Source organism: Antechinus flavipes, chromosome 1 (genome assembly GCF_016432865.1).
Source record: "Antechinus flavipes isolate AdamAnt ecotype Samford, QLD, Australia chromosome 1, AdamAnt_v2, whole genome shotgun sequence".
Classification (NCBI taxonomy): Eukaryota; Metazoa; Chordata; class Mammalia; order Dasyuromorphia; family Dasyuridae; genus Antechinus; species Antechinus flavipes.
The window spans coordinates 139,947,070-139,962,596 of record NC_067398.1 but is presented as its reverse complement, the minus strand read 5'-3'; positions in this window follow the sequence as shown (position 1 = coordinate 139,962,596).

Sequence of the window (15,527 nt, the reverse complement as noted above, 5' to 3'; positions counted from 1 at the left end):
CCTCCTTCCGCACCCGCCCAGAACAGTGGGGAGAGAAGGGGGAGGGGGGAATAAAGGGGCGGAGAAGGAAAGATGGGAAAAACGAACCCTAAGTCGAGAGAAAACAGTTGTCGGTTTGCAGACGCGCGGCGGCCGCGGTGCATATTCTACTTAGCAGCTGCCATGCACGCTTTTCCTACTCTTGTAATTTTGCAGAGCTTTGGGGAAATGAGAGATCACATGGTTGTATGTATACACAACCGTGGGCGGGAGAAGGGAGGATCTCTTTGGAGCTCCGGGGCTGCATGAGCAAAAAAAAAAAAAAAAAAAAAATGCAAGCAGTATAAGCGACAACATGCAAATTCACGGCACTGTTTAGCTTGAACAATTAGAATAATGATAGTAATCATAATTATAATAAAAACAATAGTGATGATAATGATAAATCTGCGGCAGATTAAATTTAAAATCCTGAAAACCGACACCAGATTCTAGGATGCTTAAAAAGAGTTCTTGCATTTAAGGTAATAACACCATTGTTGTTCCCTACGCCCGACCTCCAATCTGGTAAATAAAACATGTGGACTGGCCACAGGAGATGTTTAAGGTGAACTAGGTTATTTTTCAGAACGGTTTCTACCGAACCTTCTCGACGAATATCTCTAAATTTACCTGAACCTTCACCCTACCGCAAAGGAAGAGATTGATAGTGGAGGCCACCGTTTATCCCTGTAGGTCCCCCCAGTGTCATTAATAGAGTATTTAATAATATGTGTTTAATATACAAAGGCTCTGGTGGGGGTTGTGATTAGATATTTCTCCTTGTCTTCCTCAAAGAATGTTTGAATTAAGAAAAATATACAATCATTAACTCCCCGTATTATTTTTTTTTATTGTTAAAGATAAACCTCTCTCGAGAATTCCATACTATGCTGAAGCAAGTAACAAATAAGTTTTCCAGGCAAGCTAGGTGGTTTGCACAAAGACTGGTGTGGCCGAGCTGGAATTTGTTCTTTCCAATCCAATTCAACAAATATATGCATAATAAAGTGTCAGACACACACATACACACGAAGAAAGTGGGGGAGGGAGAGTACCGGTGAGTGTGTGCAAGTTCTATCTATAAATTGTAAAGATACCAAACTACATAGAATTTACTCACCTGGGAGTTCCCTGTACCAAGAAAAACAAGTCCATTTCCTACTCCTGTACAAAACAAACATGATTTTGAGGCGTCTGAGGAAAACAGGAACGGGTTGAATAGCATTTGAGCCGAGTTTTGGAAAAAACCTAAGGACTTAAGCAGTGAGGAACAAAGAATGTGCATTTTCTGTGTAGGAGACAGTGAGGAGCAGCAAGAAAACATCTGGCTAAAACAAAGACTTTATGAAAGGCAGCAACATTATATTATAATTACTAAATTACAGTATTAATACATTATTATTATAAAACAAAATGGAAAGGGTAGATTTATGTATATATACTTAATCCTAAAAGAATTTGGCAGCCACTAATATTTATGAATCATGGAAGTAACTGGTTTGAAAATCACTGGCTCCAGTATGGAGGATGAGCTGAAAAAAGGGAGAAATTTAGGATAAGACCAAATAGGAGGCAATTACAACAGCCCAAGAGAAAAGCCCAAGAGCTTGAAACATGGTGTTATGATCTTGTCAGTGGAGAAAAAAAGACATTAAATAACTGTTGTGGAAGTAGAATTAACAAAAAAACTAGCAAATGATAAAAATGACAGAAAATTAGGCAATGGAAGATGACCATAAAAATGTGACTAGAAGTATGATGGTGGCTTCAACAGAAATCTGGAAAACTTAAATATACTAAAAATATCTTTATTTAAACCATCAGAAAATGCAGAATGGGCTCATCTCCAAGCTTTTCAGAAGTCAGGAAATCTCTGACTTCTCTTTCCATAGGGCTTCACACAACCCAACTTTCTATTATAATAGTCCATGTGACTCACAGAAGCAACAAATAGTTGAATTCCTCCTTGATGCTCCTGGTTTCCATCTTTGGTGAGCCTTCATAACTTTTAAGATTTCATAGTTGGTATACTCTAGGGCTCTGACTCCCTCTCCCTTCATTAAGATTCCTTCTCTCTTTTAAAAGCCAAATCTAAAGGCCAGCTTAGGAACATACCCTATTTTTCCTGAGATGTCAACTCCATAATCCTCTTCCAACAACTAGTATTAGCAGTTTTCAAGTCTTTTAAAAATGATATGAACAAGATTCCTGCTTAAGCTGGCTGCCTGAATGGAAAAAGGCAGCCTAGTCTCACACATTTATTCTAGCAAAAAAAAAAAAAAATTGCAACAGACTGAATAAAAACAAAGAAATCCAAAGAGAAAAGACAGTAAGTATTTTCATCTACCCCAGAACTGCACAAAAAGTCAGAGAGAAGATAGTGGACAACAGAAAAGGGGTGCCATCAAAGTAGACAATCAAGAGATAGATGATGACAGGCAATAGACCAGAGACACCTGTAGCCTGTAATCTCCTGAATCTGGAATCAGTAAGAATGAAAGGCTCCTACTAAAATGCCCAAAAGTGATCCAAAAACTAGAGCATAGGATTTGGACACTGGTACTAGTGACATCCCAAGACTTATTCCTTCACAGTTTGAAGCACTCTGAGATGCTAAATGTCCTAAAAATGTCCTAAAATATCCTAAAAATGTATTACTCTGAGTCTCCAAGATCAAAGGAGAAGTAAAACCTACCATCTCTTAAAATAAATATGCACTAAGAAGTACAGGTCAATACATGTCCAGAACAATCCATGTCAAGACCAAGCAGATTTGGTTTCCCAATCCAAAAGTATAACAAGGACCTGACCCTGGCCTTGGCCCAAAGCCCTATTTTAGGAATTAAAGTTGGGAAATGAGTGTATAAAAAGAAGGCTCAGGCCAAAGTATTATTACAGATCATGTGCAAATCAAGACATTGCTCTTGTGATGTCATTGGTTCTCTTCAAAAATGAAGGATGGACAACAACAACAAGAAATCTAAAGATACCCAAAAAGTTCAACTTGGAGAGAATAACACCACTGCTAATGGAGGCAGAGATTAAAAGGGAAAAATTGTGTTTTGAGTAGAATATTTAGATGAAACAAAGCCATACATTAAAAAAAAGAAGTAGAAGCTTTTAAAGAAAGAATTGAAGGGAAAATAAAAATCTTAGAACTAAAAGTGTTAAATCTTACTGACCTAATGAACTCCCTGAAAACTAACAACAGAAATCAATGACTAAATAAGAAACATTAGAACAAAATCAGATAAATGGGAAAATAGAAAAATGAAAGGTCAGGGTATTTGCTTTTGAAAACAGGAAAACAGTTGAAGACACAAGTTAAGAATGATCAAGCTCCCTAAAAACTATTCTCCCTCACTAAAGAAACTAGAAATGAAAATTGTTCAGATCAATTAGAACAAGAGGGCAAAATGAATTATATATATATAAAACCCCTTATACCCACACAAAGTGTTTGATTTGGAAACATATCCAACTTGAAGGAAACAAAGAAAAAGAAAGGAAAAATGATGGGAGAAGGTGGAAGAAGAAAGAGGAACTGTCCAAAGCAAAATAAACTACAACTTTGGAAGATGACTACTAAAGGGAGTATTAAAAGGGGAAACAAATAAAGGAAAAGTAAGAACCAGTGATGGGACCCTGAAGGAGAAGAGAGGAACAGTAAGGTGGAAGTGGATTGCTTAAATTATAAACCACTGGTGTTCACATTTTATCTTTTATGGCCTTATATTTTATAAAATTGAGTAGAGAAGGACAAAGTGCTAAAAGAGGAAATAGTATAAGAAAATATAATGCGAAGGAAGGACACAATTAACAATATCAGTGAATTTGAACGAGATAAATTCTGATATCCAAGATATAAAATGAATTAAATAATAAATGAACAAAAGTGATTTTTCAAAAGAAAACTAGTAAAGGTTTATGAATAAGAAGTTTTTTTAAAGCTGAAATCTAAGCTATCAACAGTCATATGAAAAAAGTTCCAAATCACTAAGAAAAATGAAAATTAAAATAACTCTGAGGTTCTTCTTTATACTCACCAGCTTGGCAAAAAACAATAAAGGAAGTAAAGATGTGGGGTTAAACAGGAGAGATTGGAGCCCGCTCCAGCTGACCCAAGAACAGATTGTCAATTTTTTATTGTAAACATGTATATCTCAGAAATCAACAGATTACAAATCAGGGCTTAATTTATTGTTTGATTGTTTTTCTAGACTTAAGGAAATGAGAAGAGAAAATATTAATAATGCAAATTAAGTTTAAACCCATATTTTGAGTATTTTATTTTTGAATCAGTTTTTGAACATTTACCAGCATCTTCTGGAGTACAAGGCACATCAATGCAATATTAGAAAATTATGAATAGGTCCAGGTATTCTGAAAAGTAATTTGGAACTTTAGCCAAAATATCCTTTGACTCAGCAATACCACGATGGGATTATATCTCCAAAGAGAGAAAAAGGAGAAAAACCCATATGTACAAAATATAAGTTTATAACAGCACTTTTTATTGTAGCAAAAAAGTAGAAACTTAAGGGAATGTCCATCACTTGGGAAGTGGCTGAACAAATTGTGGCATATGAATGAAAGGGAATGCAAGAAACAATTTGAGACAGTTTCATAAAATCCCAAGAAGACCAGTATGAATTGATTCAGAATAAAAGAAGCAGAACTAGGAAGAAAAAAAAAACAATGAAAATGCTACAAAGAAAAAGACTCTTTGAAAGACTTCAAAAACTCTGGACAAAGCCATACCTAATCACACCACCAGAGAGGATTGATAAGGAAACATGTTACCTACAGAAGTGATAGTCACTATATGGATTTGATTTATCTAACTATGTGTATTCCTTATATTATTTTTAATTTCCCTTTTTAAATGGAGGAAAGGGAAAGAAATAGCTAAGAGTGATGTCAAAGGGAGAGAAAGGAGACTAATTGGAATGTTTATATAAAATGCACAGGAGAAAAAACAAAAAACAAAACAAAAAACAAAAAGAAATTCACCACAAAGCACAGACACCAAGAGAGCATTGAAAATGTGTTAAATTTATTATATACCAGAAGAGAAAAATAAGATCTAAGGAAAAGAAATTCATGGTATCATATACAACTCTTTTTTTTTTTTTAATGTTTTATTTTGTATATGGAAATGCTCATTAGTTTGGGTTTTGTTTTTGTCTTTGGTGTTTCTTAAGATCAGGTATTTTTTTTTATTTTAAAATAAACCAAAAAAAAATGTTTAAATAGGGGCAGCTAGGTGGCACAGTGCATAGAGCACCAGCACTGAAGTCAAGAGGACCTAAATTCAAATCTGACTTTAGACACTTAACACTTCCTCGCTGTGTGACCCTGGGCAAGTCACCTAACCCCAAATGCCTCAGGAAAAAAAAAAGTTTAAATAAAGTAGCCCTGAGCAGTGCCTGTGCCAAAGAAAGAACCCATAATGAGGGGAAACTTTGGAGAATGGATTGGAGTGGCCTTTTACCTAAAGAATATTAGTTATTTCTGGTATCCAAACATTTAAAAGGATCAAATGAAACTATATATGTAAAGTGCTTTGTAAATCTTAAAGCACAATATAAATATTAAGTATCATATCATTATTATTATTTCTCTAAAAATAATCTTATCATACAGATTTCATCATACCCTTGTTTTGTGCATGCTGGTTATGTTAGGAAATTAAATAAATAAAAGGAGAATTTGTCTTAGGCCCTTTGCAAATGGATATAATTAATAATAATAATTGTTTTTGTTTGTAAAAATGCCATGTAAGGAATGAAGAGGATTGCATAATGGTGAGATCTGCCTTGAATAAATTTAATAAAACAGATTGAGGCACAGACTCCTAGCAAGATCAGTTTATTAACAGTTGGTCATATAACTGTTAACACAGTCAGACCTCAGCAAAACCAGCAACCCCAAGAGAAGGAGGGGACTTTTTTTATTAACATACAAAATAGAAAGGGTCCTGTTAGGCCTGGGGAAAAGGTGACAAGTTAAAGGGTTGGTGCAAGAGCATTATGGTTGGATATATTGAAAAAGGTGAGCTAGCATAGGGTGAAGCTAATCACAACCTTCTCTAAAGATTAGGGGGTGGTTCTTAATTATTTTATGGGACTCATCTGCATCTTCTAATCTTTGCTAGGGGATCAAAACTAACAAACTTGCTGTCTCCTTGGAAGTGATTAAAAGCTCCCCTACCTCCACAAAGACAACCAGTCTTTTGGGGATGGTAATTTGTGGGGCTTAACAAACCAATATCCAGGAGGTATCCCAGGGGATAACTGCTAGAGGATAACCTTTCTTTTAAATTAATTTGAAACTAAAGCAGAGAAAGCTAAATTCCTGAATTCAACTCAAAAGATAAAGAAAGGTGGCTTTAGGTATGTGTGTGTAGTTGAAGAACTTCCAGCAGCTGTGTGTAGTAAAGATAAGGTGAAGAACTTTACATTTCTCTTCTATATTTTAGTTTGTCTAGGTCTCTGTGACCTAAGTATGTTGAGTAGTGGCCAATACGTGCTTAGATTTTAGATATATGTATTTAACCTAGAATGATGACATTTATCATTGTTCAAGTTATCAGTGTTTAGATAACTAGTTGCCTGATGTAAGGTTCCTCCCAGAACTAAGGAATCTGCTGTTTTGGGCACAAATAATACCCAATTAAGGGGTGCACTTATCTCTTAATATTCTCCAACTCATGACGTAATCCTTTGTAACTAAAACCTATAAAAACTGTATACCTTATTCCTTTCTTTGGCCCTTAAACCGTGAGCTCTCTTTCTCTTTCCCTCCTCGCGGTGGAATTGCTCATTCTCATGAGAATTAATTGAATAAACAACTTTTCTGCTTTTTACTTCCAGAGGTCTCTGAGTAGTCATTTTTGGATAAGATTTTCTATCCCTCACAGTTTGATACATTCAATTATAAAAGCAATACATTGTAGAACCAGTACAGTAGAAATGATTTCAGTTATGTCTGACTCTTTGTGAACCCACTGGGGTTTTCTTGGCAAAAATGCTGGAATGGTTTGCCATTTCCTTCTCCAGTCATTTTACAGATGAGAAAACAGGTGAATATGTGACTTGCCCAGAATCACATTAGCTAGTAAGTATCTGAAGATGGATTTGAATTCAGGTCTTCTTGAGTTCAGGATGGGTACTCTAACTACTGTACTGTCTAGCTACCTGAAGAAACTCTCAGTATTATTAATTTTTATCTTATCTTTTCAGTATCAACATATACCTGACCTGAAGACACTTGAAAAATTGGGTTTTGGTTAAGGCACTCTTTGGCAAATTGGTTGACTCTTCTTAGCTTTGATTAACCAAATTTTCTTTCTTCTTTAAGAATACGGGAATATTCAGTCTTTTCTTTTTCAAGGATTTACTACATTAAAAAACAAACAAACAAACAAACAAACAAACAAAAAACAGTTATGTAACTTTGACCCAAGTCACTTAACTCCTCTGTACCTGTTACTTCTTTGGTAAAATAAGTAGGCTGACTTAGCTGACTTCTAAGGTCACTTCCAGGTCTAACTTTTATGACCTGGACTGAAGTCTAGTTATAAGTCTTCTCCAAAGAAATCCAGATATAGTCATTTATCTAAGAATTAGAAGGTTAGGTTTAATTTACAGGTATCCCAGAAGTTTTAGTGAAGTTCCAAGTTATCAAAGCTTGAAATAAAATTTCACTAAGACCTATGGGGCATCCAATGTATTTGGTCACTATCCACACACCCCATGTACCAGAAGTCTTTCTTTAGGTCTTCTTTAATTTCATGGATGCTAGCACAAAATTCAAAACTGTTAACAGTTATTGTTTTTTCTACATGAGTAGCCAACTTCCTTCTCCACAGAAACATATACTTGTAAGATATTCAGATCAGATTAATCTGAACTCTTCTCCTCATACCTACAATAATAATAATAATAATAATAAACAATAATTATAGTAAGAAACGATAACACTGTCCCTTCCTCTCTCTGGATTGCAGATTCTTTATCTGAAATAATGAGGGGCATTGAACTAGAAGATTTCTAAAAACCCAGTCCTAAATCCAATCATTTTAAAATATTAGTGATAATGATCCTATTCAGGGAAATAGCACTATAGGTTACAGCTTTCATTCCAACTATGATCATCTTATCCTCTGACACATTAGTAAAGTCTCCTTTTCTACTCTGCTCCCACTACTCCTCTTCCACACACATACCCATTAATTAATGAGTTTATTCAGAAATTCTGATTATCAGAGGGCTTTTATACAATATAATGGTGTTTCCAAAAAAAAGGAGCTCCACTGGGGCTATGATTTCCCACAGAATCTCGAGAAAGATCATAGTATAAATGTAAATGAATATTGCTGGGCAAAAATAAATTTATGTAAACTGGAACTAAACTTACTCTGAAATCTAAAGCTCAGAAATGGGATCCAAATTTGAAATCTTAAATTCCACTGCTATCCCCAATCCCTTTAACACTTTATTTCTTCATCCCTGTTTGAAATTAGTCAATTGAATGCAATAGTACAAGAAGAACTGACATACAAACAGAACTGCCAGGTTTGCCCATTTCTTTGAACCAAGAAGTAATTTGATTCAAATTTCTAAGGGACACGAATGATCTTCTGCCATAAAAGGTGCCAGCATCAATCGAAGAAAAAACAGGAGGGAGGTTAGAAAAGGGATATGGTTGGCCTTAAAGAGATCATAGAATTAGAGATGGAAAGGATTTGGGGGCCTTCTAGCCCAACCCCTTCATTTTACAGATGAGAAAATTGAGGCTCTGAGAAAAAGCAAGCCATTTGTTTGAAGTCACATAGGTAAATAGCACAAAAGGGATTCAAATCCAAGCCACCAACTTCAAAGGAAGCACTGCTTCCACTGTGCCAGGATGCCTGCCTAGGGATGAGTGGCAAGGAGATTCCTTGGATGTTAAATTTGCTCATTCCTCCTGGATCTCTAACCACCATCAACACAATAGCCACTCGGACCCCAAGGTACTGAGATAGAAGCACAAAGGGGAGCGTGTCTCTGATTCCCTTGGTATGTGGCATCTGGTAGAATGCTGCTTAAAAGAATTCATAAACACATTTAACACATGTTTACTGGGCATGGGGCCATGGAACGACACTGGAGACCAGCAATGGAACACATGGGCTTCCATTGCTACCTGTGCCAGGCAGATCGGGAGAAGGATAATGTTAAATAATTTCTGTAACTTTTCCTTTTTCCATTTTAACAAGTAAAATAATTTCTGTGACTTTTCCTTTTTTCATATTAACAAGTAAAATAATTTCTGTAATTTTTCCTTTTTCCATATTAACAAGCATCAGTGTCTATCCTTGCTTCACCCCTCTTCGAGAGAGGATTTGCCATAAGCACAAGCAAAATAAAGTATACACCTTAAAAAAATGTATAAATGGGACTATTTCTCATTTATGCATCCTCAGTAAGAACATCTCCTTCTGTCTAGCTAGGCTTTGTTGGGAAGAATATTCACTACAGATTAAATTATGGGCCTTTGAAATAAAATGGAGTTTTAAATTGAATCACCTGTACAGGAAGGTAGTTAAGTGATAATAATAGTGTTCCTCATCCCATAGCCAAACACAAAGGGAGAGGACAGAGATAGAAAAGGCAAATTAGGAAAACTAGGCCACTTTTGCTTGCATCTAAAATTGGGAGATTGCCAGTGCACACAAAACAACATGTGTGTTTGGAATAAGAAGCACAAAGATAATTCATATGCAATTAGCTACATGTACAACTTTGGTGACTAATCCAATGGGAGTAAACCTTTGGAAAACTTAAACCCATAAATAGGTATTAAGCTGAGTAGGACTTGATAGGATCAAAAAACTCTTTCCCGTGGGAGAATAGTCTGCAGGGTAAGACACTGAAGCCCCTTTCCTGTTCTCTTCTGGCAAAAGTTCATTTTTGTGTGTGTGCCATAGACCCCAAAATAGTCTAGTAAAGCTTGTGGATACTTTCTCAGAACAATTTTTTACGTATATAAAATAAAATATACAGTATTACTAAAAAAAAAAAAAAACCCTAATTATATTGAAATAGAGTTATCAAAAAAAAACAGCAAAACCAAGTTTAGAATCTTCAAATTAAGAACCCTAAGACTTAGGGTAAAATAGTATGACTATGATTCTTATACCAAACTGATCAATGAAAATTATCATTAAATATTATCATTATTAAGAGTGTCCACATAGATTTTTCCAGAGTGAAAATGTGACTTTTTGGGTCTATTTGATTTTGTTACCCTTAAAATCTTTGGAATTATGCTTAGTTTGCCATTTATAATGGAATCCCTTTATATTCCTGGTATTAGGGATAGACAAAAATCCCAATTTATATTGCCAGTGATTTATTTTTATATCAGAATTGAAAATGAGAAAAAAATTTAAGCCTTCTAGAGCTTGACAAAGTATGGCATTTCTCAGGTCCAATTGTGAAAAATTACATATTGTCAAGAGAGATTCATTGTCTGATACGGGGTAGATACAAGCTTAAAAAATGAAAGATAATTAGAAAATGAAAAGCTATAATTCTGTTCAGTCTTTGAGCTAAAGAATTGCAGGCTCCAGTAATAATACCACGTAATTTTATTTCATATAAATTACAGGTAGTTAAACTCCTATTTTAGTTAAAGCTTTTATAGTCAACTCTCGATTATTCAGGGATTATTCAGTTTTCGAATGATAGAGGTTATTTGCTTCTTTTTCTTTCTTCAAGCTGCCATTCTTCTAGACATGTTGCTTTTTATTAGCCTTTCTGTCAGAGAGTAGTTAGAAAAGAGTCCTAGAAATGACACTTAAATCTGGCATTTTCACTCCTCAGGGAAGAAATTGAAACTATCAGTGAAATAGTGGTTTAGATTATTGACAGATTTCCTGTGCTCATTATACCAGGGTCAGCAATATAAAATGGCTACTGGGGTAAGTAGTACTAAATACACCCATAAAGGGCCCTTGGTGGGGAGAAACCTTTAGACACTAAAGTTGCAACTGGAGAGATGGCTATGAAAGGAGGTACATCTGGGGGTCACTCAGAAGGCTTTAAGTTGCTATGATAATAAAAGAGAAGAGCTGGGGGAAAGTCTATCATCTGGTACCTTCCTATTTTAACAAGTTAGTCTTTCTAACTAAGATCCTACATGAAGAATTAAAGGGCACTTTGAGGGACAAGGCACCAAGCTAGGCTCTGGGAATATAAAGATTAAAATAAGACACAGGAAACTTCTAATATATTGTTTTCTAGCACTGGGATTTTCTGTTTCCAGTGCTGGGATTATTATAAAAACAATCTTGAAAGGCCCAAAATATTAATGGAAGGGGGAGGGAAGGAGGAGCAACAGCTATTATACAATAATCTCAAGGTTCTGACAATAGAAAATGGATTTACACCATAATGTCAATGGTTTTGACTAGCTATAAGGGAGCACTTTCCTGTAAAATGAGTAACTCAGAGTTTTTAGCATTTTTTCCTTGAATGTTTTTGATGGCATTCAAAAGTTGACTGCAGAGGTAAAGAGAATTTTAGAGTTGCAAGGATTTTATAGTTCACATAGCATAGATCCTCATTTAATGAACCAAAAAAGCTTAGGTCAGGGAGAAGGAGAACATGATGCAAAAGGAAGAGCGATAGATTTGGAGTCAGGGGATTTGATTCTAAAACTCACTCTTACAAGCTGTTTGACCTTGAGGAAAAGAGTCATTTAACCTCTCTTGATTTCTATTTTTTCAGCTTGAAACTGGGAGGTTTGCAAGAGATCATTGATGGGCTAAACTCTTTCCAACAGTGAGGTGATTCAGGCCAATTCCAATGGTCTTGTGATGATGAGAGCCATCTGCACCCAGAGGACTATGGGAACTGAATGTGGATCACAACTTAATTATTTTCACTTTTTTTGTTTTTTTTCCCTTTTTGATTTGATTTTTCTTGTGCAGCATATTAACTGTGGAAATATTTATAGAGGAATTGTACATGTTTAACATATTGTATTACTTGCCATCTAAGGGAGGAAAAGGGGGGAAGAGGGAGAAAAAAAAATTGGAACACAAGGTTTTGCAAGGGTGAATGCTGAAAACTATGCATATATTTTGAAAATAAAAAGCTTTAAAAAATAAAAATAAGTAAAAATTTTAAAAAGCAAGTAAAAAAATGGGAGGTTTAGAATAAATAATCTATAATTCTACAGGTGATTTACTCACTGACACACTGCTGATCTAATCAGATCTGCTTGTTCCTAATCTAATACAATCCTTTACAGGGCCCAGGAGGTAAGAGTATTCTATGCACTACCTTTCTACCTAGGGGCCCATCAACTCTAGATGTATGCATGTGACCTGGACTAGGTTTAGTTCTTGGGAAGCCTGGTCCCTAATAAGAGGGACTGGGGAGGGGGGGTGTCTTTTTTTTTTTTCAAACTTTCCAAGTCCTTCTGCTCTACGAGGAGAAAAAAAAGCAGTAATGAGATAGGTATTCATTTCCAATGCACAAAAGAAATGTTTACTACAAAACACTCATAAGTATATAGTGGCAGAAAGACAAAGCGAGTAAAGTTGGCAATATTAACTACTGTTATACTGTTTGGGGAGTTTGATGATTAAAATTATCTAATCATGAAGCAGCTGGTAGGAAATTGCTGATGAAGCATTTTACAATTCCTTTCTGCACTGTCTTCCACAAAGTCCATGTCTTTTGAAAAGTCAAACCCAGCACTGGGTTTATCCTCCAACGGTCATTCTCTAAGAATGGTGGAGTGGGATAACAAAGATCACTGGAAGTGTCACTCTTAATTAGCAGGCAGCTCTCCAAATCTCTCAAGTTCACAAAATGGCATCTAAGACTAACATGTACATTTTGTTATCAAATTTGTTACCTTAAGATCAGGAAAATGAGACATAAAAGAGGCGGTTCAAATCTCAAAATCAGAATTTAGGCAATTTTTGTCAGCCATGTATTCCTGACTGAATCATAACTGAAGTAGAAAGTAAGATGAGCTACCATTCTCTCTAATTCTTATGAGAAGTCCCAGAGCTTTCTGGAAGATTGAAGGAAGAGAGAGTCGGGAAGGGAGTCACTCCTTATTTTTAGGTCCACTCAGTCATTTATTCCTCCTACTAATAAAGTTGCCTCATCATCTTAAAGCACCAAGATCCTTCAAAGCTAAAGTCAGGTGGGTGGTCAGCCAGAAGCAGAAGGGTAGCCCTGCACATGTTTTGTTAAGCCCCTGCTTAGTGCTAACATAACACTTATTTCTATATCATAATATTCTGTCATGAGAGCCCACTGTTCATTAAACATAAATTTTTATCTGAGTTTCATCAAATAAGATTGGGAGAATGAGATTAGAATTAGGAGAATCAACAGTATATATTGTATAATATTAGGAGAATCACAATTATATGATGCTTTAAGATTTACAAAGCACTACAAACCTGTGAAATAGGTAGTCAAACATTATAATTCCTATTTTATTGATGAAGAATGTGATTTCTAAAAAGCTTAAGTGATTTCTCCATGATCGGTAAATATTAGAGAGATGATTTCAGTCCTAGTTTCCTGACTCTGAATCCAGTTTTGTTCAGTAAGGCAGTTTAAATATAATATAGACTGAAAGCATGATAATGAGGAGAAAAATGTGACTTCCAATTGAAATATTCAATTCACAATTATTTAAATAAGTCATTGAAAATCAAAAATGGCAGATAAACAATAGAAAATTACCTTAATACTGAATATAAGTATTTCCTACATACATTTAATCAGTATAAATTGCCACAAGACCCAAACCCCAGAAAATGCCTTAGGTAGGTAACACCTGACTTATAATGAAGAGAGATGATGGCCAAAGGTTACACTGGTTTAGAATATAAACTCATTTGTAAAACTTTTACAAAGAATGGTAAATGATTATGAGCAGTATTATTCATAAAGTAAAGAGTTACAGGGGCATGTGAGGGGAAATACCAAAGGAAGTTTGGCAAGGTATCCAACTAAACAACATCATCCAAAAGTTATTACAATGAAAATGAAATAACAAAAAATTACTCTAGTTAATTGTTTTTTTCCATAGTGGAATTCCCATATTTAGAATATAACATATAGTCCTAGATGTGCTCATGGAAGTTAGAAATGATACTAAAAAGACTCAGATGATAAAAGTTCTCAGGTAAGTACAGAAGTATGTTGGAGCTAGCTCAGACTCACTCTTAAACTTAAGGACTGTTAAATTTCCAGAATAAACATTTACACCTTGAAAAGAAAGTTTGATTTATTTTTTTCTTGATCATCAACTTAAAGTGATGGAGAAAATGTTAATAAAGGTTAAACTTTAAAATATGTCCTACTTTTTTAGAGAAGTGATTGTTAAATATTTATTACCATACAGCTGTTCAAGTATATACAAAGGAGATTCTTGTTGGAGGTGATATACTACTAAAGGTATTAGATATCAACATATAAGATATCTGAAGGAGGAAAAATAACAAAAGTATATAACAAAATTTCAGACTTTAATAATACTAAAAGGTAGTTTAAAAAAAAAATCAACTACCAACCTAAATGTTTACTCTTCCAAAATAAGGCCTGGTGTGTTAATTACAGCTAGATAATATGAGGGCCTTAGATCTGTAACATCAGGTTATCAACATTGTATTCGCTGGGAAAAGAAGATGAAATCTTCAATTTATTTGCGGCAACTGGGTAAGCTCATTATCTAGCTGAAAATAAAGGTTTTGCAAATTAATTGTATCTTTATATATATACACACACACACACACATCATCATCATCATCATTATAGCAAAAATTTTATCTCATAATTTTAAAAGTTTTATTAAAATGTTGGTTTTTTAAATTTTAGCTTAAGTTTAATGAATAAAAAAAGTTTCATATGATAATTTAACAAATGTTCACCGCTTAAAACAATAAATAAAATGATCCTAAGTAATTTGTTGAAATAGCCTTCATATGCCTATAGTTTAGGTCAAATGAAATGGTTACTTGGAACAGTATGCAAATAAGTTGAAATATCAAATTTCTTTAAGTTTTAAAGTTTCTTTGGTTTGATAAATAAAAATAATGTTCTTTATGATAATTTAACAAATATTAATCAGCTAAATAAAAGCAAAATTTTCTGAATAACTTGTTGAAATGGGCTACACATGTCTGTTTTAGGCCAAATAAAATGGTTACTTGGAAAAGTTATCGAGACAAAGTTGAAAATATTCTCTTTTTGTTCTTCTGTTTCTGTTTGTTTGTTTTGTTTTTTAAATTCAAAGCAAAGATGCAATCACAGCACCCACCATTGGGAAGGATGAACATGCATAATAAATTATTCAACTGGTATTTTGTTTTGTTTTTAAATTTTCAGTTCTAATTTCTCTTTTTCCACCTCTCCTTCTCTCTGTTCCCCTCCTCCTCTACCTCCATAAAGTATCTTCTTCTATTTCAGTCCCATGATGCTCCC